Raw genomic sequence first — 23,140 nt, 5'->3', positions numbered from 1 at the left:
ACACTTCAAATTCTCTACTGATTGTTCACTTCCTCAACGAAAGATATCTGTTTCTCAGTCGCGGATACATCCGCAAACCGCGGTGTGAAAGTCCTCATCATTGCAAAATCTCTTTCCTCAAATGATTCTTCAGCTTTCCGAAATGATGGAAATCGCATGGCCCAAGATCTCAACTTCCCGTAATGTACGACTCACATCTGTCCGATCTTGGACAAATCACTGGCACCATGTCACTGCGGCTGGAAGCGACATTGCAGTTGCCCCTTATTTTAGTAGAATAAGGGGTTTTCCCCAAAACAGTCGTACTCTGCTGTACGGATCTACTTTGGTGTACTTCTCAGTCCGGAACGGTGGGACTGCTACGGTCGCAGGTTCGAATCCTGCCTCGGGCATGGATGTGTGTGATGTCTTTAGGTTAGTTAGGTTTAAGTAGTTCTAAGTTCTAGGGGACTGATGACCTAAGATGTTAAGTCCCATAGTGCTCAGAGCCATTTGAACCATTGTACTTCTCGACTCACACCCATCCGATCTAGGTCAATATTAGATACAGGCTCCCAGGTAGATGCTATTTTCCTTGACTTCCGGAAGGCGTTCGATACAGTTCCACACTGTCGCCTGATAAATAAAGTAAGAGCCTACGGAATATCAGACCAGCTGTGCGGCAGGATTGAAGAGATTTTAGCGAACAGAACACATCATGTTGTTATCAATGGAGAGACGTCTACAGACGTTAAAGTAACCTCTGGCGTGCCACAGGGGAGTGTTATGGGACCATTGCTTTTCAAAATATATATAAATGACCTAGTAGATAGTGTCGGAAGTTCCATGCGGCTTTTCGCGGATGATCCTGTAGTATACAGAGAAGTTGCAGCATTAGAAAATTGTAGCGAAATGCAGGAAGATCTGCAGCAGATAGGCACTTGGTGCAGGAAGTGGCAACTAACCCTTAACATAGACAAATGTAATGTATTGCGAATACATAGAAAGAAGGATCCTTTATTGTATGACTTTATGATAGCGGAACAAATGCTGGTAGTAGTTACTTCTGTAAAATATCTGGGAGTATGCGTACGGAACGATTTGAAGTGGAATGATCATATAAAATTAACTGTTGGTATGGCGGGTACCAGGTTGAGATTCATTGGGAGAGTCCTTAGAAAATGAAGTTCATCAACAAAGGAGGTGGCTTACAAAACACTCGTTCGACCTATACTTGAATATTGCTCATCAGTTTGGGATCCGTACCAGATCGGGATGACGGAGGGGATAGAGAAGATCCAAAGAAGAGCGGCGCGTTTCGTCACAGGGTTATTTGGTAACCGTGATAGCGTTACGGAGATGTTTAGCAAACTCAAGTGGCAGACTCTGCAAGAGGCATTCTGCATCGCGGTGTAGCTAGCTCGCCAGGTTTCGAGAGGGTGCGTTTTTGGATGTGGTATCGAATATATTGCTTCCCCCTACTTATACCTCCCGAGGAGATCACGAATGTAAAATTAGAGAGATTCGAGCGCGCACGGAGGCTTTCCGACAGTCGTTCTTCCCGCGAACCATACACGACTGGATCAGAAAAGGGAGGTAATGACAGTGGCACGTAAAGTGCCCTCCGCCACACACCGTTGGGTGGCTTGCGGAGTATAAATGTAGATGTAGATGTAGAAATTGTTGGCACCATGTCACTGTGGTTGGAAGCGACATTCAAGCTGCCTCTTACTTAACAGTCGCGCCCTGCCGTATACCACTTTGGAATACTTCTCCAGTCATTTTCACCTTTGGAGTACTTCTCGACTCACATCCATCCGATCTTGGTCAAATTGTTGGCAGCATGTCAGTGCGGCTGGAAGCAACATTCAAGTTGACCCTTTTTTCATCAACTTTGGAGTACTTCTCTAGTCGCAGCGACATTCAAGTTGCTCCTTATTTAACAGTCGCGCTCTGCCATATACATCAACTTTGGAGTACTTCTCCAGTCACCTTCACCTTTAGAGTACTTCTCGACTCACATCCATCCGATCTTGGTCAAATTGTTGGCACAATGTCACTGCTCCTGGAAGCGACATTCAAGTTGCCCTTTTTTTCATCAACTTTGGAGTACTTCTCTAGTCACAGCGACATTCAAGTTGCCCCTTACTTAACAGTTTCGCTGTGTTGTACACATCAACTTTGGAATACTTCTCCCGTCACCTTCACCTTTGGAGCACTTCACGACTCGCATCCATCCGATCTTGGTCAAATTGTTGGCACCATGTCACTGTGGCCGGAAGCAACATTCAAGTTGCCCCTTTCTTAATCAACTTTGGAGTACTTCTCTAGTCACCTTCACTTTACATTTTTACATTTCCACTTGGTGAATCACCTGTTATACGTACTGCAGCGGAACTGTGCCTGCGGGAAACGCTGAACGTGTTTGGTCTTAGCGTGGGGCGGCATTTGTACTTTATTAGGTTCGAGCATAAGCTCGTAGCATCTTCGTTTTGCATCTTGGTATTCCTGTTGCTATGGGTTTATTTATCGATTTCCATTTTTATTTGCAGTTTACTGTTGTTATTTGAGTTTACAAATTGTCGTTTTGTTATTTTGAGACAGTGGGTGGAGCTGTGGGCGCTAGAACATGGAGTGCCAAGTGCAAATACTGGAGTATTTCCGACTTATTATTCTGTTTGAGTTCATTAGGCTTGTTACTCCAGCGGACATTGGCAGAAACATTGACGATGTGTACAGGGATAATTCCATTGGACAGAGCACGACAAGAATATTTTCTCATTTTGAAGATGATCAGTTTTGGCGTTAATGACTCTCCAAGGTGGGGAAGACCTTCGGGGTTCGGTGAAGATAGTTTAAACGTATTAATCCACAACGATCCATGTCTGAGTACTCGAGTACTGGTAAATGTGATGAACTGATCATTCCACCACAGTGCGGCGCCTGCATGCAATGGGCAAGGTTAAAAAATGTGATGTATGTGCACTACATGCTCTAAGCCAAAATCAAAGAAATCAGCTGGTGGCCATATATGCACCTCGGCTTGCTTGTAATCAATTGGTTCGTGAACAACTCCTATCATATATCGTTGCTGCTGACGAGGGATGGTGTCTTTATGCTAACACAAGGAAAAGAAAGGAATGGTGGAGGCCAAAAGAAGCAGATCCACGCGCATTCACGAAAGATAATGCTAAGCGTCTGGTGGAACAGCGACAGTGTGTCCTACTACGAATTGCTCTTGCGGACACAATCCAAGAACGACGACCAGGAAGACTGAGTGAAGTGATGCTACTCCAGGATAACGCCCACCCGCCTTCTACCAGACTGACCAAAAACTACATTCAAGAGTTGATTCGGGAAGTCATTCCACACCCACGTTATTCACATGATTTTGCACCCTCAGATTTTTACTTTTTCCAATCTCTACCGAACAACCTCCGAAGAACTTTCTTTTCGGATGCAAATACGCTCCGAACATTCCTCGACGAGTTGTTCGCCTCAAAACACCGTGGTTTCTACTGTTGAGGAATCTAAAAGTTACCCCAGCGTTGGCATGATGTCGTAAATGGTGGCGAAAAATATATTATTGATAACTAAAGTCTATCAACCGAGTATTTGTTGTGTTTGTTAAACTTACAAAAATACGGTACAAACGTAAGCACCACAACAAAACTCTCTGAAATCCGTACCGTTAATACGTTTTCGTACACGCTATAGTTTGCTTGAAATAGATTACACACAGACATGACCGCCCGAGGTCGATCAATAACGATCACAGTAGATTCGTACAAGGCATATTCGAAAATTAAGGTCTGGTCTGTCGCAAAATGGAAACCATTGTAAAAATAAAAAATATTTTATGTGCAACAGTTAGCTACACTTTCCACTCGTACGTGGTCGCCGCTCCGAGTTAGACATTTGTCGTAGTGTTGTGCAAATTTTCCAATACCCTCCACATTGAAGGCAATCGCCTGTGCTGTCCGCTGGTCTACAGCTTGTTGCCTGTGCCAGAACACTGTGTACATAGGCGGTGGTTCATGTAAGCGGAGATGAAACTCAGGAAGAGTCAATCACGGGCGCTATTGTGGGTGATCAAACACTTCCCACCGAAAACACTGCAGAAGTATCTTCATTGCCCCTGCAGAGTGCGGCCGAGTATTGTCATGCAGAATTAAATGCATGAAAGCCGTGTTATGTGGGCTGCATAACATCAGGCGAAAGCTCACACCAGTCCCTCATATTTGTTAACTAGATACTAGAACTATTGTTGTAAACACCTCTACGTGCTCACTTAATGCTCAGAACTGGAAAGAGCGATATGACGCGATCGATGGGCATTCAAGTGGGACTGGCCAGCTCATTTCCGCAAAGTTTCATCGGATTTTCACTGTCATTTCCATTTTGCACCCCATCAGACCTTATTTCCGAATAGCCCTCATAGTAAGGAACAGTTGCCCATGGATTTACGTCGGATTCCATGACCGGGAACTGACGAATGCTGGGAGGCAACCCCAAATCTCCTCATTTTCATCATGTGACAAAGATACGGCTTCATCTTATTGATCGCGTCGATAGATCGGTACACTCAAGGTTTCTTTCCTTCCTTTTTGTTTCGTTGTGACAGGTTTCTTTGGTTCAAATGGCTCTGAGAACTATGGGACTCAACTTCTGAGGTCATCAGTCCCCTATAACTTAGAACGACTTAAACCTAACTAATCTAAGGACATCACACACATCCATGACCGAGGCAGGATTCGAACCTGCTACCGTAGCGGTCTCGCGGTTCCAGACTGTAGCACCTAGAACCTCACGGCCATTCCGGCCGGCAGAGGTTTCTTTCTGTACCTCTTTTCTCCACGGTATCTCCCTCTCTATCATCTTTTGTTTCATGCCCATCATGACTCAATAAAGTCATATGTTGGAATTAGTAAATTTTTCCATTGCACGTGCTGCTTTCAATAAGTAATGGAAACACTTTTTTTTTCTGAAAGCGCGTTGGTGTTATTCAGTGCTCCAAAACGTCATATTATTTTCCACCCTTTTGACTACAGTACCTGATTTTTCGGCATGATATCCGTTCAATGAGAGGGCCTTACGCACCTAACTGGAAGGGCCTGTATGCCCGTTCGGTACCTCTCTAACGGTCGAGGTGGAGACCAACTTCTTGCTGCATCAATACCATCCCTGCCATCCAGGTACTGGTTCCCGTGAAATGTATCCTTCATAGGGCCCAAAAGATGAAAATCGGAAGAACGAGTTCCAAGCTGTAGGGTGGATGAGGAAGAAGAATTGAATAAAGTTTTCGTAACTCCTATTGGGTGCGCAGACTTGTGTAGGCTATGTGTTGTCATGGGAAGGAGAAGTACGTTTGCATTTTTGTGGCGACGAACAAGCTGTTTCTTCAGTTTCCTGAGGGAAGGCTCTGGCTCTGAGCACTATGGGACATAACATCTATGGTCATCAGTCCCCTAGAACTTAGAACTACTTAAACCTAACTAACCGAAGGACATCACACAACACCCAGTCATCACGAGGCAGAGAAAATCCCTGACCCCGCTGGGAATCGAACACGGGAACTCGGGCGCGGGAAGCGAGAACGCTACCGCACGACCACGAGTTGCGGACTGAGGGAAGCACTATGCACTTCGCAGTTGACCGTTGCACCATGAGGGACGACATCAAACAACTTTCAGAGTTCCAGAAACCAGTCGCCATGACTGTACCGGCAGAAGGTGTGGCTTGCAACCCCTTCTTCAGAGGAGAGGTGGGGTGGTACCACTCCGTAGGTTGTCGTTTTGTTTCCGGTTCGAAGTGATGGACACACATTTCATCGCCTGTGACGCTGTTCGACGACAACTTGTCACGATCGGCATCGTAACACGCAAACCATTCCTCTCAGATGGTTCTTCTATGCTTGTTATTGTCTTCGGTTAGGCGCCGAGCAACCCTGCGGGCACAGACGTTTGAGTACCCCAAATGGTGGAAGAGTCTGTCAGAACTACCAACAGAGACTTACATTGTACAGAGAGGTGATCCGCCGATCACTTCACTTCGAATGAACAGGAGTGACAACCGTTTACTAACATAGATGTGAATACGCGTATAGCTAGAAACCAGCAGAGAGAGAAAGAGTTTATTATGATTTGCTCAAAAAAAAAAAAAAAAAAAGGCAACGTTAGCATGCCCCATACTTGTCTCAGTTTGTGAATTACGGGCATTTAAAATCTTCCATTCGAAGTGCCGTTTACCATCACAAAGAAATAAAAAGTCCGACGGCACTAATTTACTTAGAGCGTTCACTAAATAATCCAGCACATTATTTTCTCATCCAATATCGTTTAAAACATATAGAATTTGTAGTGGGATATCCAGTAATATACTCGCGTCGGCCTCTAGTTTCATGATGTTTCCATAGGCTGTGGCGTTATACATAGGCTTCAAAATGCAAAGGCTACGCAGTGCATTGCAAACAGAGAGCTGTCATTGTGTTTCTTTTGGCGGAGGACCAGAGCACCGCAGATATTCCTGGGCGTTTGCAGAATGTCTACGGAGTGCCCGGAGTGAAAAAAAGCGCGGGAAATTGTTGGGCGAAACGTCTGTTATCTTCACAACAAGGTCACGCAGACCTGTCCGATCTCCCACGTTCCGGCATGCCGTACACATTTTCTGAGTGCTAGTTTCTGATTGCGTATCCAACTGCTTCTAGGGAAAAAACTGCTGCTGTAAACTAGTCTTTAGCAGTTGTATTCTTGTTTAAAGGCACAATAACACGAGTAATAAAGTTAGAAATTATGTATTAGGTCTTGAGGTGGCATAACTCATGACGTGTAAATTGCCAAGAATATGTTCACCCATTACTTCTGAATGAGAGAACTTACCGACTTCCAACTTATTTTGCACGTATTTTCAAATCTTTTCACAACTCTTCTCGCGGATACACACAACATTTTCTAAATTCATGCAACTCGAGCATCAGGCTTGACGGTTTAATTTACTACGTCTTACTACTAATTCTATGCGTAAGGCATTTTGCGAAAGAGTATCCGGTAATTCCACGAAATGTACCTTTTATCTTGTGCCATTGTAGGACAGTTAGGTCATCATATGACGGCAAATACTGATATCTGTAAAATAACTAACTGTTCTATACATGGGGATAATATTCTTTAATGAATCTGGGTTAGGAAAATACTGGTAAACAAGATTAGACAATATATTTAAATGAAGGCCAACCGCCTACATACGCCGCAGCTTTTCATGTCCAACCGTCCACCATCCATCCAACAATCGAGCAGTCGTGCCCGAAAAGGAAGCCGGTAGGTAGAGTCCTGCTCTCGCAGTACATCCTCAGTGGCGATGCGGGAATTACCTCTAGTTGCTGTACGAACACTTCCCTGCACCCACGCTGCATCGGCCGCTCATTCCGTCCATCTCAGTTACTGTACAGTAGGGCGGAACAAACGAAGCTGACGTTCGAATGGAACCGATATTTACCGGTAACGATATCGAACCACCTTCACAATTCCCTATTATTCCAATCTCGCCTAGTGCACGGTAAGAACGAACACCTGTATCTTTCCGTACGAGCTCTGATTTCCCTTATTTTATGAAGGCGATCGTTTCTTCCAATGTAGGTCGACTTCAAAGAAGTATTTTCGCATTCAGAGGAGGAAGTTGGTGATTGGAATTTCGTGAGAAGATTCCTCCGTAACTATGTAATGATTTTGTTATTTACATGAATCCCTCCGTAACTATGTAATGATTTTGTTATTTACATGACGCTTAATCAATCTTCATTTCTCGTTCGAAATACTCTAGTAGAAAATTCCGTTTGACCTACGATTTGTTGAAGATGGAAAATAGTGTAGTAATGAGCACGGTGCAATAAGCTCAAAATGGTTCTAATCACTATGGGACTTAACATCTGAGGTCATCAGTCCCCTAGACTTAGAACTACTTAAACCTACCTACACACACATCCATGCCCTGGGCAGGATTCGAACCAGCGATCGTATCAACAGCGCGGTTCCGGACCGAAGTGCCTAGAACCGCTCGGCCACAGTGGCCGGCGCTACAATAATCACTTGAGTCGTGCGCAGAGGCTAAGCCCGCTGGCTGTCACCGCACTGGACAACATATGCCTCGCACGAAGTAAGACCGTGACGTCACCGCATGGGCAGAGCAGTGTTATACGAAAGGATCGATGTAATGCGGCCTATGAGCTGGTGGTAGCCATGTATGGAAGTGAAACATGGACAATAAATAGTTTAGACAAGACGAGAATAGAAGCTTTCGAAATGTGGTGCTACAGAAGAATGCTGAAGATTAGATGGGTAGATCACATAAATAAAGAGGAGGTATTAATTAGAACTGTGGAGGAGTTTGTGGCACAACTTGAAAAGAAGAAGGGACCGCTTGGTAGGACATGATCTGAGGCATCAAGGGATCAGAAATTTAGCGTTGGAGGGCAGCGTGGAGGGAAAAATAGTGGAGGGATACCAAGAGAGGAATACACTAAGCAGATTCAGAATGATGTAGGTTGCAGTAAGTACTGGGAGATGAAGAAGCTTGCACAGGATAGGGTAGAAAGGAGAGCTGCATCAAATCAGTCTCAGGACTGAAGACCACAACAACAACAACAACAACAACAACGAGCTGGTGGTAGCACTGACCACCGTTGCTAGCTATAGTCTACGAGCGGGGAGCAGAGCAATGTTTAGTGGAGTAATGAGAGTTTTCCATTTTTTATTACCACAGTCAATGAGAGCGGAAATTACATGTGGTTTGTAGGGGAAGGAAAGCATGTAAAAAAAAGTAATCAGTGTGAGTATAGACCCACACAGCCTGAAACGAATCTTAAAAGTTCAATTTGGACGGTATGTATGTTGTAATGGATAGTGCTTAAAAAAAAAACTTCAATGTTTGCTGTTTGCTATGTAGTGAAGTTTATGCTCGTGCTGAAGGTCCATATGGGACTTCACACATTGCTCGCCTCCATGCGCGTCTAAGAAACAAAGATACGGATGAGATACGTCTTCAGACACCTACTATGGAGAGAACTGTCGATGAACGTGTCGCTATGTATGCGTAGGACCTAAGATCGCACGGATCTACGAGGGCTATTCGGAAAGTAAGGTCCGATCGGTAGCGAAATGGAAACCACAGTGAAATTCAACCATGCTTTACTGGCAGCAGTTAGCTACACCTTCGAGCTAGTTCTCTACTTAGCCGCCGTTCTGAGTTAGACATCTGTCCTAGCGTTCCAGTACCATAATCATAGAAGGTATCCACCTGTGCTTTCTTCCTGTTCTCTACGCTGATCTGCAGCTTGTTGTCTGCATCGAAATGTTGTCTTCATACCCAGCACTTCGTGTGAGCGGAGCTGAAAATCGAGGGAGCCTAATCCTGGCTGTATGGTGGATGATTCAACACTTACCAACCAAAACGATGCAAGAGAGTTTTCATTGCCCCTGTAGTGTGCGGCCGAGAATTGTCATGAAAAAGGGAACGCGTGACATTCGCGTTGTGTGCATGAAATCAGGCGAAATCTGTCAAAGGCACTCATACTTTGCGGGAGACGATACTTTCTCGGCATTTTTTGTGCTCACTGCGCGCTCAGAACTGGAAAGGGCAAAGTGACGCGATCTACAGTCGTACTACAGACACTGCCCAACACATCTATGGAAAACTTCATCGGGTTTTCATTGCGGTATACATTTCACTCTCGATCGGACTTTACTTTCCGAACAGCCCTCGTACATGAAATAAAGGTTTTTGGATCTTGTTCAGACGTTACTCAACACTTGAGTGACTTACGGAATGGTTTCCACAAAGGGTATTGTACCTCATTCCACAACCGTGTCGCGGCACTTGGCAGGAAGTGCTTTAAGTCTGAGAGATATAATTATGCCTGAGGTAATTGCTCATATAACGAAAGGTGAATGCTCAGCAACTACAGGCAGTGTGAACATGCAGCACAAGAAGAAACCATTGTCTGACATGTGCTGTCTACTATTTTGTTGACTAGACTCTCAGATCTCGTGTTTCTCAGATCTCAGTTTCCAGATGAACCAGAAATTGGTGATGACATTCCAAGAGAATTACTGCAGCGATTTATGTCTCTTGGCATCCACGACTCTGTTTTCAAAGACGTGTCTTTTAAGACTGATCCAGGAGCCAACAACATTGCACTGCGCGATTATTCAAGACTGAACTGTTTCTGCCATATGCTAACTATAGTACTACAAAATACTTTTAATATGGAGTATATACGTGTCAGTTGTACAAAGATCCATGGTATTTTTACTGGAGCGTAAGAAAAGTGGCCTTCTTAATGATTTTGATAGGTCACTGGAATAGTGTAACAATTTTCGCTAAAATACGCACTTGACATTGTAAAGATAGGTAGAAAGTCAATATGCGGTTATGTGCACTGGGCTCTCTGAAAAATGAGTAATAGCTCGCATTCAAGGAATTCACATCACGCTTATGAAAGAACTAATTTCTCTTCTCACATTCTATATGCTGTTCTTTTACTGCAATTATTATACTTCTACATTTAGTTTACAGCTTTTAAACATGAGGACTTTCTGAGCCCTTGATGGTGGCTTCCAAGGAATCAGAAGTGAAGAAATCACCTTCGCTGCAACTAAACTGAAGAAGTCATCTTCACTGCTGCATCTGTATTCATGGAAGATGACACTATTACAGAACTTGAGTCAGGCGCTGCAAGGCAGAGAAGCTTCTGTAATAGGACTTTTGCTTAAACATCTCAAACTGTACTTAGAGAAAAAGTTAATTGTTCAGAAGTGCCATTAGGTAGGAATTTTTGTCTGGTCACCGTTTCGTCTCATAAAAATGATATCTAAAGATAAGAGACGCGAAGTCATGGCAGAGGTAAGATGGACAATCCATTTATTGCTTTGTTAATAGATCCCTGTGGCCAATACCAAAGGGGAGTGACGACTCTCAAACGAAGCCAGGTTCGGTTACAGAATAGAGTATAGGCTTCACAGATTCAGAGCCGATGGTTGCTTGCCTAAAGAGTAGCCTCATATATGAGAATACTTCACCAGACTGCCTCATCGGATTTGTGAGAGGCTTTGGCGGAGCCCTGAAATTGAAAGAAATAGTTCCAGTACCTTCAACCCCTCCCCCCCCCCCCCCTCCCCCCATGAACCATGGATCTTGAGGTTGTTGGGGAGGCTTGCGTGCCTCAACGATACAGATAGCCGTTCCGTAGATGCAACCACAACGGAGGGGTATCTGTTGAGAGGCCAGACAAACGTGTGGTTCCTGAAGAGGGGCCGCAGCCTTTTCATTAGTTGCAGGGGCAAAAGTCTGAATGATTCACTGATCTGGCCCTGTAACACTAACCAAAACGGCCTTGCTGTTGTGGTACTGAGAACAGCTGAAAGCAAGGGGAAACTACGGCCGTAATTTTTCCCGAGGGCATGCAGCTTTACTGTATGATTACATGATGATGGCGTCCTCTTGGGTAAAATATTCCGAAGGTAAATTAGTCCCCCATTCGGATCTCTGGGCGGGGACTACTCAAGAGGACGTCGTTATCAGGAAAAAGAAAACTGGCGTTCTACGTATCGGAGCGTGGAATGTCACATCCATTAATCGGGCAGTTAGGTTAGAAAATTTAAAAAAGGAAAATGGATACGTTTAAGTTAGATATAGTGGGAATTAGTGAAATTCGGTGGCAGGAGGAAGAAAACTTTTTGTCAGGTGAATACAGGGTTGTAAATACAAAATCCAATAGGGGTAATGCAGGAGTAGGTTTAATAATGAATAAAAAAAATAGGAGTGCGGGTAAGCTACTACAAACAGCATAGTGAACGCATTATTGTGGCCAAGATAGACATGAAGCCCACGCCTACTACAGTAGTACAAGTTTATATGCCAACTAGCTCTGCAGATGATGAAGAAATTGATGAAATGTATGATGAGATAAAAGAAATTATTCAGGTAGTGAAGGGAGAGGAAAATTTAATAGTTATGGGTGACTGGAATTCGACAGTAGGAAAAGGAAGAGAAGGAAACGTAGTAGGTGAATATGGGTTGGCGCTAAGAAATGAAAGAGGAAGCCGCCTGGTAGAATTTTGCGCAGAGCATAACTTAATCATAGCTAATACTTGGTTCAAGAAACATGAAAGAAGGTTACATACATGGAAGAACCCCGGAGATACTAGAAGGTTTCAGATAGATTATATAATGGTAAGACAGAAATTTAGGAACCAGATTTTAAATTGTAAGAGTTTTCCAGGGGCACATGTGGACTCTGACCACAATCTATTGGTTATGAACTGTAGATTAAAACAAAAGACAAGGGCTAGTAGAAATCCTGGGTAACAGAAGAGATACTGAATTTAATTGATGAAAGGAGAAAATACGAAAATGCAGTAAGTGAAGCAGGCAAAAAGGAATACAAACGTCTCAAAAATGAGATCGATAGGAAGCGCAAAATGGCTAAGCAGGGATGGCTAGAGGACAAATGTAAGTAAGGATGTAGAGGCCTATCTCACTAGGGTAAAATAGATACAGCGTACAGGAAAATTAAAGAGACCTTTGGAGAAAAGAGAACCACTTGTATGAGTATCAAGAGCTCAGATGGAGAGCCAGTTCTAAGCAAAGAAGGGAAAGCAGAAAGGTTGAAGGAGTATATGGAGGTTCTATACAGGGGCGACGTACTTGAGGACAGTATTATGGAAATGCAAGAGGACTGCGTGAAGAGTTTGACAAAGCACTGAAAGACCTAAGTCGAAACAAGGCCCCGGGAGTACACAACATTCCATTAGAACTACTGACAGTCTTGGGAGAGCCAGTCCTGACAAAACTCTACCATCTCGTCAGCAAGATGTATGAGACAAGCGAAATTCCCACAGACTTCCAATCCCAAAGAAAGCAGGTGTTGACAGATGTGAAAATTACGGAACTATCAGTTTCATAAGTCACAGCGGCAAAATACTAACGCGAATTCTTTACAGACGAATGGAAAAACTGGTAGGACCCGACCTCGGGAAAGATCAGTTGTATTCCGTAGAAATGTTGGAACACGTGAGGTAATACTGACCCTATGACTTATCTTAGAACAAAGAATAGGGAAAGGCAAACCAACGTTTGTAGCATTTGTAGACTTAGAGAAAGCTTTTGACAATGTTGACTAGAATACCCTCTTTCAAATTCTGAAGGGGGCAAGGGTAAAATACAGGGATCGGAAGGCTATTTACAATTTGTACAGAAACCAGATGGCAGTTATAAGAGTCGAGGGGCATGAAAGGGAAGCAGTGGTTGGGAAGGGAGTGAGACACGGTTGTAGCTTCTACCATATGCTATTCAATCTGTATATTGAGCAAGCAGTAAAGGAAACAAAGGAAAAGTTCGGAGTAGGTATTAAAACCCATGGAGAAGAAATAAAAACTTTGAGGTTCGCCGATGACATTGTAACTCTGTCAGAGACAGCAAAGTACTTGGAAGAGCAGTTGAACGGAATGGACAGTGTCTTGAAATAAGGGTATAAGATGAACATCAACAAAAGCAAAACTAGGATAATGGAATGTAGTCGAATTAAGTCGGGTGATGCTGAGGGAATTAGATTAGGAAATGAGACACTTAAAGTAGTAAAGGAGTTTCGCTATTTGGGGAGAAAAATAACTGATGATGGTTGAAGTAGAGAGGATATAAAATGTACACTGGCAATGGCAAGGAAAGCTTTTCTGAAGAAGAGAAATTTGCTAACATCGAGTATAGATTTAAGTGTCAGGAAGTCATTTCTGAAAGTATTTGTATGGAAGTGAAACCTGGACGAAAAATATTTTAGACAAGAAGAGAATAAAAGCTTTCGAAATGTCGTGCTACAGAAGAATGCTGGTGATTAAATGGGTATATCACATAACTAATGAGGAGGTATTGAATTGAATTGTGGATAAGAGGAATTTGTGGCACGACTTGACTAGAAGAAGGGTCCTGTTGGTAGGGCATGTTCTGAGGCATCAAGGGATCACCAATTTAGTACTGGAGGGCAGCGTGGAGGGTAAAAATCGTAGAGGGAGACCAAGAGATGAATACACTAAGCAGATTCAGAAGGATGTAGGCTGCAGTAGGTACTGGGAGAAGAAGAAGCTTGCACAGGATAGAGTAGCATGGAGAGCTACAGCCGGCCGAAGTGGCCGTGCGGTTAAAGGCGTTGCAGTCTGGAACCGCAAGACCGCTACGGTCGCAGGTTCGAATCCTGCCTCGGGCATGGATGTTTGTGATGTCCTTAGGTTAGTTAGGTTTAACTAGTTCTAAGTTCTAGGGGACTAATGACCTCAGCAGTTGAGTCCCATAGTGCTCAGAGCCATTTTTTGGAGAGCTACATCAAATCAGTCTCAGGACTGGAAACCACAACAACAACAACCTTCAACAACAGAACATTTGGTTTTATTTTCAATAACCTTTCATATTCAGAGTAGGGCTCACACTGGCGCAAAATGATGTATTACAGAGATTTTGTATTTTTCCAGTCAGATAAAAGACACAATGGTGAAAGAGGCATTTACAAGCCACGAAGAAATAATTCTTTCATTAAATTCCACAAAAAATCAATTACCAGAAAAAGTAGTGAAGCTTGCGTTGTTGGAATATGTCCATGATAGCTTTACTCGTAAAGAAGCATTTTAGGGATATTGAAATCAAAACTGCAAAGTAGATGAACACGTTGCTGCTTACTTGAAAATGAGGGTGCAAAATTTTCGGACACTTCAGAATATCGTCAGAAAAGTATTGTGTGCATAAGCATCTAAATCTGCTTCTAAAAGAAATTTACAGTTGTGCTGGTTTTATTCTCAGTGCAAGATGGTCACTTTTATATCCAAACAATGTTTTTGCTCTTCTTTTTATTCACAGTAACTCTATCCGAAACGAATGAGTGAAAACGCTGTGACTCTTTTTTGGAATTAAATTTCGTTTTCCGTTGTTATGGTGGAAAAATTCTCGTTTATTGCCCATTTTGTTGCATATGTTTGATTTACGTATACAGTTTTCCAAATTAGTTTTGCATGTTCAAAATCAAATAATATTCAGTTTATTTCCAAATAATCTTTAATTTTATTTCAGGCTCAACTTATCATCTTTTAAATTTAATGTTTAGAAAGATACTCTATGTGATCAAATGTATCCGGACACCGAGCTGAAAATGACATACAAGTTCGTGTCGCCCTCCATCGGTAATTCTGGAGTTCAGTACGGTGTTGGCCAACCATTAGCCTCGATGATAGCTTCCACTCTCGCAGACATACGTTCAATCAGGTGAAGGAAGACTTCTTTGGGAATGGCAGCTCGTTCTTCACCGAGTTCACCATTGAGGAGACGTACCGACGTCGGTCGGTGAGGCCTTGAACGAAGTCGGCGTTCCAAAACATCCCAAAGGTGTTCTATACGATTCAGGTCAGGACTCTGCGCAAGCCAGTCCATTACAGGGATGTTATGATCGTGTAACCACTCCGCCACAGGCCGTGCATTATGAACGGGAACTCGATCCCGTTGAAAGATGCAGTCGCCATCCTCGAATTGCTCTTCAACAGTGGGAAGCAAGGGAAGCAAGAAGGTGCTAAAAACATTAATATAGGCCTGTTCTGTGATAGCAAAATGCAAAACAACAAGGAGTGAAAGCCCCCTCATTACAAAACACGACCATACCATAAAACCACCGACTCCGAATTTTTTTGTTGGCACCACACACGCTGGTATTCGCCATACGCACACCGTGCCATCGGATCGCCACATTGTGTACCTTTCTTTCTGGAGTGCTGGTTCTGCAAGGTTCGCAGGAGAGCTTCTGTAAAGTTTGGAAGGTAGGAGACGAGGTACTGGCAGAAGTAAAGCTGTGAGGACGGGGCGTGAGTTGTGCTTAGGTAGCTCAGCTGGTAGAACACTTGGCCACGAAAGGCAAAGGTCCCGAGTTCGAGTCTCGGTCCAGCACACAGTTTTAATCTGCCAGGAAGTTTCGATGATGATGATGATGATTGCAGCTTATGGGCGCTCAACAGTGCGATCATCAGTGCTCTTACACTTACAAAAACAAACGAATGTGGCTAAAACCTGGAAAATTGTTCCACGCTCATTCCCCCAAATCAGTCACACAATCACTTTACCTTACATGCTCTAAAACAATGGAGAAAGAGTAAAAGAACTTACACAAAAGATTAGAACAAAAGTAAAAAGGGAAAGGAACTAAAAGAAAGCCACAGGAAGATGTGATTGGCTGACCACTTACAAAAGCGTGGGTGAGCCAGTCATCCTGTTAACACATTAAAACTGTAGCCCAAAATCTTCGGGAAAATATTGGACAGTTCACAAAATTCTATATCGCGAAACACATTCGTTTGAACATAAATTCTGTTCTAGGTACCCCCCCCCCCCCCCCGTCTCTCTCTCTCTCTCTCTCTCTCTCTCTCTCTCTCTCTCTCACACACACACACACACACACACACACACACACACTTCATGAATCTCGGTGTTGTAATTCTTTTTCACAGATCGTCATATTTTTCTTTTTCCCCCCTCCACATAGATCGGACCACCTATAACATCTGCACACGCTCTGCAGCAAACAAGTTCCATATCAACGTGAAACCCTGACGTTGTTGGTGGAAGTGTGAGTCTGCGAGGTTCCTGTATCCCAAGTTCAGCTGTTGATGTAGAATGCACGTTTTGGATTATTCCGACGGTATCAGACAATCAGAGCGTAAATGTCCTCCAATTCGTATTGTATACAAACTTCGAGCCTTCTTGGTGCCTCCATTCTGGCGACTTAACCAAATGAGCACCACCTTTTCGTCAAAATCATATTGGTTATCTCAGAAACGAGAATGAATTAGAGGTGAATGACTATTTCCCTACCTGAAACCTAGTAGTCAAGGAAGGCAGGATTCGGTTACGATTGGCAGTTACTGTTGGATCCCTTTTGCAATTACACACATTTATTTTAAAACGTTAATTCCAGACTCCGCAATAATTAAAGATGGCACACGTTATTAATGAAGGAATAGACAACTGTGTAATTAATAGTGCTTTCAGTGCGTTACAATGTACCAAATGAGCATAAAATACAGACATAGCAAATGATGTTTTAATAACAAGCCAATGTCATCCCTATTAAAATTATAAGGTAGGTAACCACAGTCTCGGCTGAAAGCTTTTAACGCCAAGAACGGCAATTATAAAAAAAAATTAAACAAACATACTGTAAAACAGCAATGCAATAGCAAGGTTCTTTTAAAAAGACAGGCAACTGATCACCAAATGTGTGAGACAAAATGATGGTAAACTTGGTAGCACAATTATTTGAACCTGCTGTAGCGCCAAGAATGAAAATTACATAAAAAAAATTCAGAAACATACAATAAAACAGCAAATACAATAATAAAACACAAGAGCCAGTCGACCTCTGAGTAAAAAAAAAAATTTCGCAAGTGATGAGATAGCCAGGCAAGAGTTGCACTCACTTGAGAAGATGGTAACCCAGACTAGCGGCAGTCTAACGAATGACTAATGATAATATTGCTGAGGCTGCCGGACGTCCAATAAACCAAATGCAAAGGTGTAAAAATACGCCAAAGCCGGAACCGGCGGTCTGGACTCCGCCCGCAGAATACAGTGCTTAGAGCGCCTGGAACGAGAAAGGAATCACTGCCACCAGAGTTAAAGAATCGCCAACCAACCTACAATTAATAAAGCTGTCAAAACTACACCCCTTACCGGACAGCAGCGGCAAGGCGAGGAAACGTGTACTGGCGTTACATACACTAATCCCTAGGGCAGGTGACTGGGGCAGTAGCGGCCACGAGGCAGGAAAAAGACCGCTGGCTGTACTTAACAAATAGTAACAAACTGAACGCAATAAATAGTAATTAGAAGTCCAGGAAAGCTAATCAGATCTGCCTTCCTCAAGCACTCCACTTGCTGCTCTTCGCCTCGGCAACACTACGAGCAGCAACACGATCCCAAGTCACTGGATAATAGCGAGATCTCACAATGGTGGAGGTTTCTCTACTTGAATCCAAATGCACTCAACTTAAAACTTGCAGGATCCGGTTTATGACGAGGTCGTGCACCCTCGTGACCACAGGCCTTCGATGCGGCAGTCAATGCGCGGAGCCAGCGGTCACGGCGTTTTCGCGCACTGTGCTGACCTCCAACCGAACTGCCCACTGACACGACCTGGAAGAACCACGACGTCGCCCCAAAGATAGCGCCACAGTTACCACATATCGGTAACCGTCGCTACTGCCACTAGCGGACAGGCAGTGCTTGCGAAACCAAGTGGCGCCAGTCAAGACGAGAAGAAGACAACCAACCGCAATCATGTCAACTAAACGATACGGTCTGGCCTCCAACAAACAGCACCAACGCGAGCTGCAGCACGGCTCACTGCCAAATGGAACGCACGAAGAATTTTGTGCTCTTTTCAGCAGACTTTTTCTTGGACAGTTATATCAAGTTTCGTCGTTGAAGCAAAAAAGGAGAGGAGTAATTATGGTTTCACCTATTGGCCAGAGACCTGAGGGTCACCGTTGCCGCAGTAGTAGTTGGCGTCCTAGTCCGGAGTGGTATTGCAGCGCCGAACGTGACACGCGGGAGGCGCTCGCGATAGCAGGGGCTGGCGCGGCCTCGCGGTGGAGTGCGAATAATCTATTGCGGGCGGCATTCCTTTGTACTGGCGGGGCGGCGCGACCGGCATTAAATCATGTTAATGTCCCGGCCAGCAGCGGCCGCGCACACGGCGCACGCGCCCCGCGACACTCTTATAGCAGGCCGGCTGGCCGCCGCCGCCCCGCCATGTGCCAGCAGCCAGCAGGCGTGGTGGTAGCGCCAGTCGCTGGGGCCACCGGAGCCCACCCAGAACACTGACGGCTTTCGACGGCACAGGCCATCGCAGCAAGGCTCCGAGTCGTTTTAATAAAAACACCTCCCTTAATACCCAACATTTTTCCATGTTTGTTCATACAACGTACTGCAGCCTTTCATACAGCGAAGGAGAAACGTTACTATTGGCCACCGTAAGTGAATGACACTTTGTTTCTACAGCCTCATCGAGAAAAAGAAACTCTCAGCATTTCCGAATGATATATTCTCTAAGACAACAACAACAAAAATAAAGAAATAGAAAGGAAAGCGAAGCACCACGAAGAAAGTATCTGTGTGGGACGGTAACCTAGATAAGATGTACATGTACAGAAAAAAAAGTCATTACAGTTTCAGAAAATTGGATGATTTCTTCAGGAGAACGATCTTCACAAACTGAGCAAGTCAGTAACACGTTGACCCCCTCTGGCCAGCAATTCAAATGGTTCAAATGGCTCTGAGCACTATGGGACTTAACTTATGAGGTCATCAGTACCCTAGAACTTAGAACTAATTAAACCTAACTAACGTAAGGACATCACACACACCTATGCCCGAGGCAGGATTCGAACTTGCGACCGTAGCGGTCGCGCGGTTCCAGACTATAGCGCCTAGAATCGCTCGGCCACCAGGGCCGGCACCAGCAGTCATACGGCTTGGCATTGATTTACAGGATTGTTGGGTGTGCTCTTGGGGGATATCGTGCCAAATTCTAATTGGCACCTTAGGTCATCGAAATCTCGAGCTGTTTCGTGGACCCTGCCTACAATAGTCGAAGCGTTCCCGATTGGGGAGAGTTTCGGCGACCTTGTGGGGCAACGTAGGGTTTCATAAGCACAGAAACACGTAGTAGGAACTCTCACCGTGTTCGGGCGGACATTATCTGACTGAAACATAAGCCCAATCACCGACGTTCCACTGTGCTGTAAGGATGCCGCCGATGACAACCAAAGGACTCCTGATGTGAAAAGAAATGTCACCAGGGACCATCACTCGTTGTTGTTGGAACGTATAGCGAGCGACAGTAAATTTGGTAACCCATCGCTGTATGGAACGTCTCCAGACACGTATTCACGGTTCATCTACATCTACATCTACATGGATACTCTGCAAATCACATTTAAGTGCCTGGCAGAGGGTTCATCGAACCTCCTTCACAATTCTCTATTATTCCAATCTCGTATACCGCGCGGAAAGAATGAACACCTATATCTTTCCGTACGAGCTCTGATTTCCATTATTTTATCGCAGTGATCGTTCCTCCCTATGTAGGTCGGGGTCAACAAAGTATTTTCGCATTCGGAGGAGAAAGCTGGTGATAGGAATTTCGTGAGAAGATTCTGTCCCAACGGAAAACGCCTTTCTTTTAATGATGTCCAGCCCAAATCCTGTATCATTTCTGTGACACTCTCTCCCATATTTCGCGACAATACAAAACCCCCTGCCTTTCTTTCAACTTTTTCGATGTACTCCGTCAGTCCCATCTGGTAAGGATCCCACACAGCGCAACAGTATTCTAAAAGAGGACGGTCAAGCGTAGTGTAAGCAGTCTCCTTAGTAGGACTGTTACATTTTCTAAGTGTCCTGCCAATAAGAAGCAGTCTTTGGTTAGCCTTCCCCACAACATTTTCTATGTGTTCCTTCCAATTTAAGTTGTTCGTAATTGTAATACCTAGGTATTTAGTTGAATTTACGGCTTTCGGTTTACACTGATTTATGGTGTAACCGAAGTTTAACGAGTTCCTTTTAGCACTCATGTGGGTGACCTCACACCTTTCGTTATTTAGGGTCCACTGCCAATTTTTGCACCATTCAGATATTTCTTCTAACTCGTTTTGTAGTTTTTTTTTTTTTATCTTCTGATGACTTAATTAGGTCATAAACGACAGCGTCATCTGCAAACAATCGAAGACTGCTGCTCAGATTGTCTCCCTAGTCGTTTCTATAGATAAGGAACAGCAAAGGGCCTATAACACTACCTTGGGCAACGCCAGAAATCCTGTTTTACTCGATGACTTTCCGTCAATTACTACGAACTGTGACCTCTCTGACGACAGGAAATCACAAATCCAGTCACATAAATGAGACGATATTCCATAAGCACTACAAGCCGCTTGTGTGGTAGAGTGACAAAAGCCTCCCGGAAATCCATAAATACGGAATCTATCTGAAATCCCTTGGCAATAGCACTCAACACTTCATGTGAATAAAGAGCTAGTTGTGTTTCACAGGAACGATGTTTTCTAAGCCCATGTTGACTGTGTGTCAATAGACCGTTTTCTTCGATGTAATTCATAATGTTCGAACACAATATACCGGGTGATAAAAAAGTCAGTATAAATTAGAAAACTCAATAAACCACGGAATAATGTAGATAGAGAGGTAAAAATTGACAAACATGCTTGGAATGACATGGGGTTTTATTAGAACCAAGAAAAAAAAAAAACGAATTATTGCTAGACGCGTGAAAGATCTCTTTCGCGCGTCGTTTGGTGATGATCGTGTGCTCAGCCGCCACTTTCGTCTTGCTTGGCCTCCCAGGTCCCCAGACCTCAGTCCGTGCGATTACTGGCTTTGGGGTTACCTGAAGTCGCAAGTGTATCGTGATCGACCGACATCTCTAGGGATGCTGCAAGACAACATCCGACGCCAATGCCTAACCATAACTCCGGACATGCTTTACAGTGCTGTTCACAACATTATTCATCGACTACAGCTATTGTTGAGGAATGAAGGTGGACATTTTGAGCATTTCCTGTAAAAAACATCATCTTTACTTTGTCTTACTTTGTTATGCTAATTATTGCTATTCTGATCAGATGAAGCGCCATCTGTCGGACATTTTTTGAACGTTTGTATTTTTTTGATTCTAATAAAACCCCATGTCATTCCAAGCATGTGTGTCAATTTGTACCTCTCTATCTATATTATTCCGAGATTTATTCAGTTTTCAAATTTATATTGACTTTTTGATCACCCGGTATGTTCTAAAATCCTACTGCCTATCGACGTTAACGATATGGGCCTGTGATTTAGTGGATTACTCCTATCATTCTTGAATATTGGTGTGACCTGTGCAACTTTCCAGTCTATGGGTACGGATCTTTCGTCGAGCGCACAGTTGTATATGATTGTTAAATATGGAGCTAATGCATCTGCATACTCCGAAAGGAACTTAATTGGTATACAGTCTGGTCCAGAAAACTTGTTTTTACTAATTGTTTTAAGTTGCTTCACTACTCCGAAGATGTTTATTTCTACGTTACTCATGTTGGCAGCTGTTCTCGATTCGAATTCTGGAATATTTACTTCATCTTCTTTTGTGAAGGCATTTCGGAAGGCTATGGCAGCACTCCCTTCGATAGTATCTCTCTGGTGTCACCGCCAGACACCAAACTTGCTAGGTGGTAGCCTTTAAATCGGCTGCGGTCCGTCAGTATACGTCGGACTCGCGTGTCGCCACTATCAGTGATTGCAGACCGAGCGCCGCCACCCGGCAGGTCTAGAGACACTTCCTAGCACTCGCCCAGTTGTACAACCGACTTTGCTAGCGATGGTTCACTGACAAAATACGCTCTCATTTGCCGAGACGATAGTTAGCATAGCCTTCAGCTACGTCATTTGCTACGACCGAGCAAGGCGCCATGTTCAGTTACTATTGATATTGTAAATAATGTACAGACAAGAGCTACGTTCAACATTAATGGATTAAAGTTAAGTATTCCACCATCTGCGTCCGTTTTTCTAAGTTCTAATTTCCTTGTCCTGTTCCAGATCTCACGCCAGCCTGCGTGAGCTTAAACGCGTGCCTTTCGGCTTCCTCTATTCATACGGGTAGGCTCTCCTGCCAGCCCACAACAATCTCCATTGCTATGGCGCAGAGAAGGCAATTGATTGTTTCTTGCCACTAACATACTTCACATACGACCAGAATCTCTTTGAATTTTCTGCCAGGTTTCGAGACAATGTTTCGTTGTGGAAACTGTTATAGGCATCTCGCATTGAAGTCAGCGCTAACTTTCGAGCACCTGTAAAAGATAGCCATTCTTCGGGATTTTGCGTCTGTTTAAATTTGGCATGTTTGTGTCGTTGTTTATGGAACAGTGTTATAACCCTTTATGTGTACTAAGGAGGATCGGCTCAGTTTGAAGCGGGACTTGTCACTGAAGACTATTCTACTCTAATCAATGAGAGACGGCCGTGACAGCGGTGAGATACGAACCTGTCGCCGGCCATATTGCCCGATAACGAGGAGTGATTGGCAGCA

This window comes from Schistocerca serialis, chromosome 7 (genome assembly GCF_023864345.2).
Source record: "Schistocerca serialis cubense isolate TAMUIC-IGC-003099 chromosome 7, iqSchSeri2.2, whole genome shotgun sequence".
Taxonomy (NCBI): domain Eukaryota; kingdom Metazoa; phylum Arthropoda; class Insecta; order Orthoptera; family Acrididae; genus Schistocerca; species Schistocerca serialis.
The sequence above is the reverse complement of the archived record's forward strand: the minus strand, read 5'-3'. Positions refer to the sequence as shown.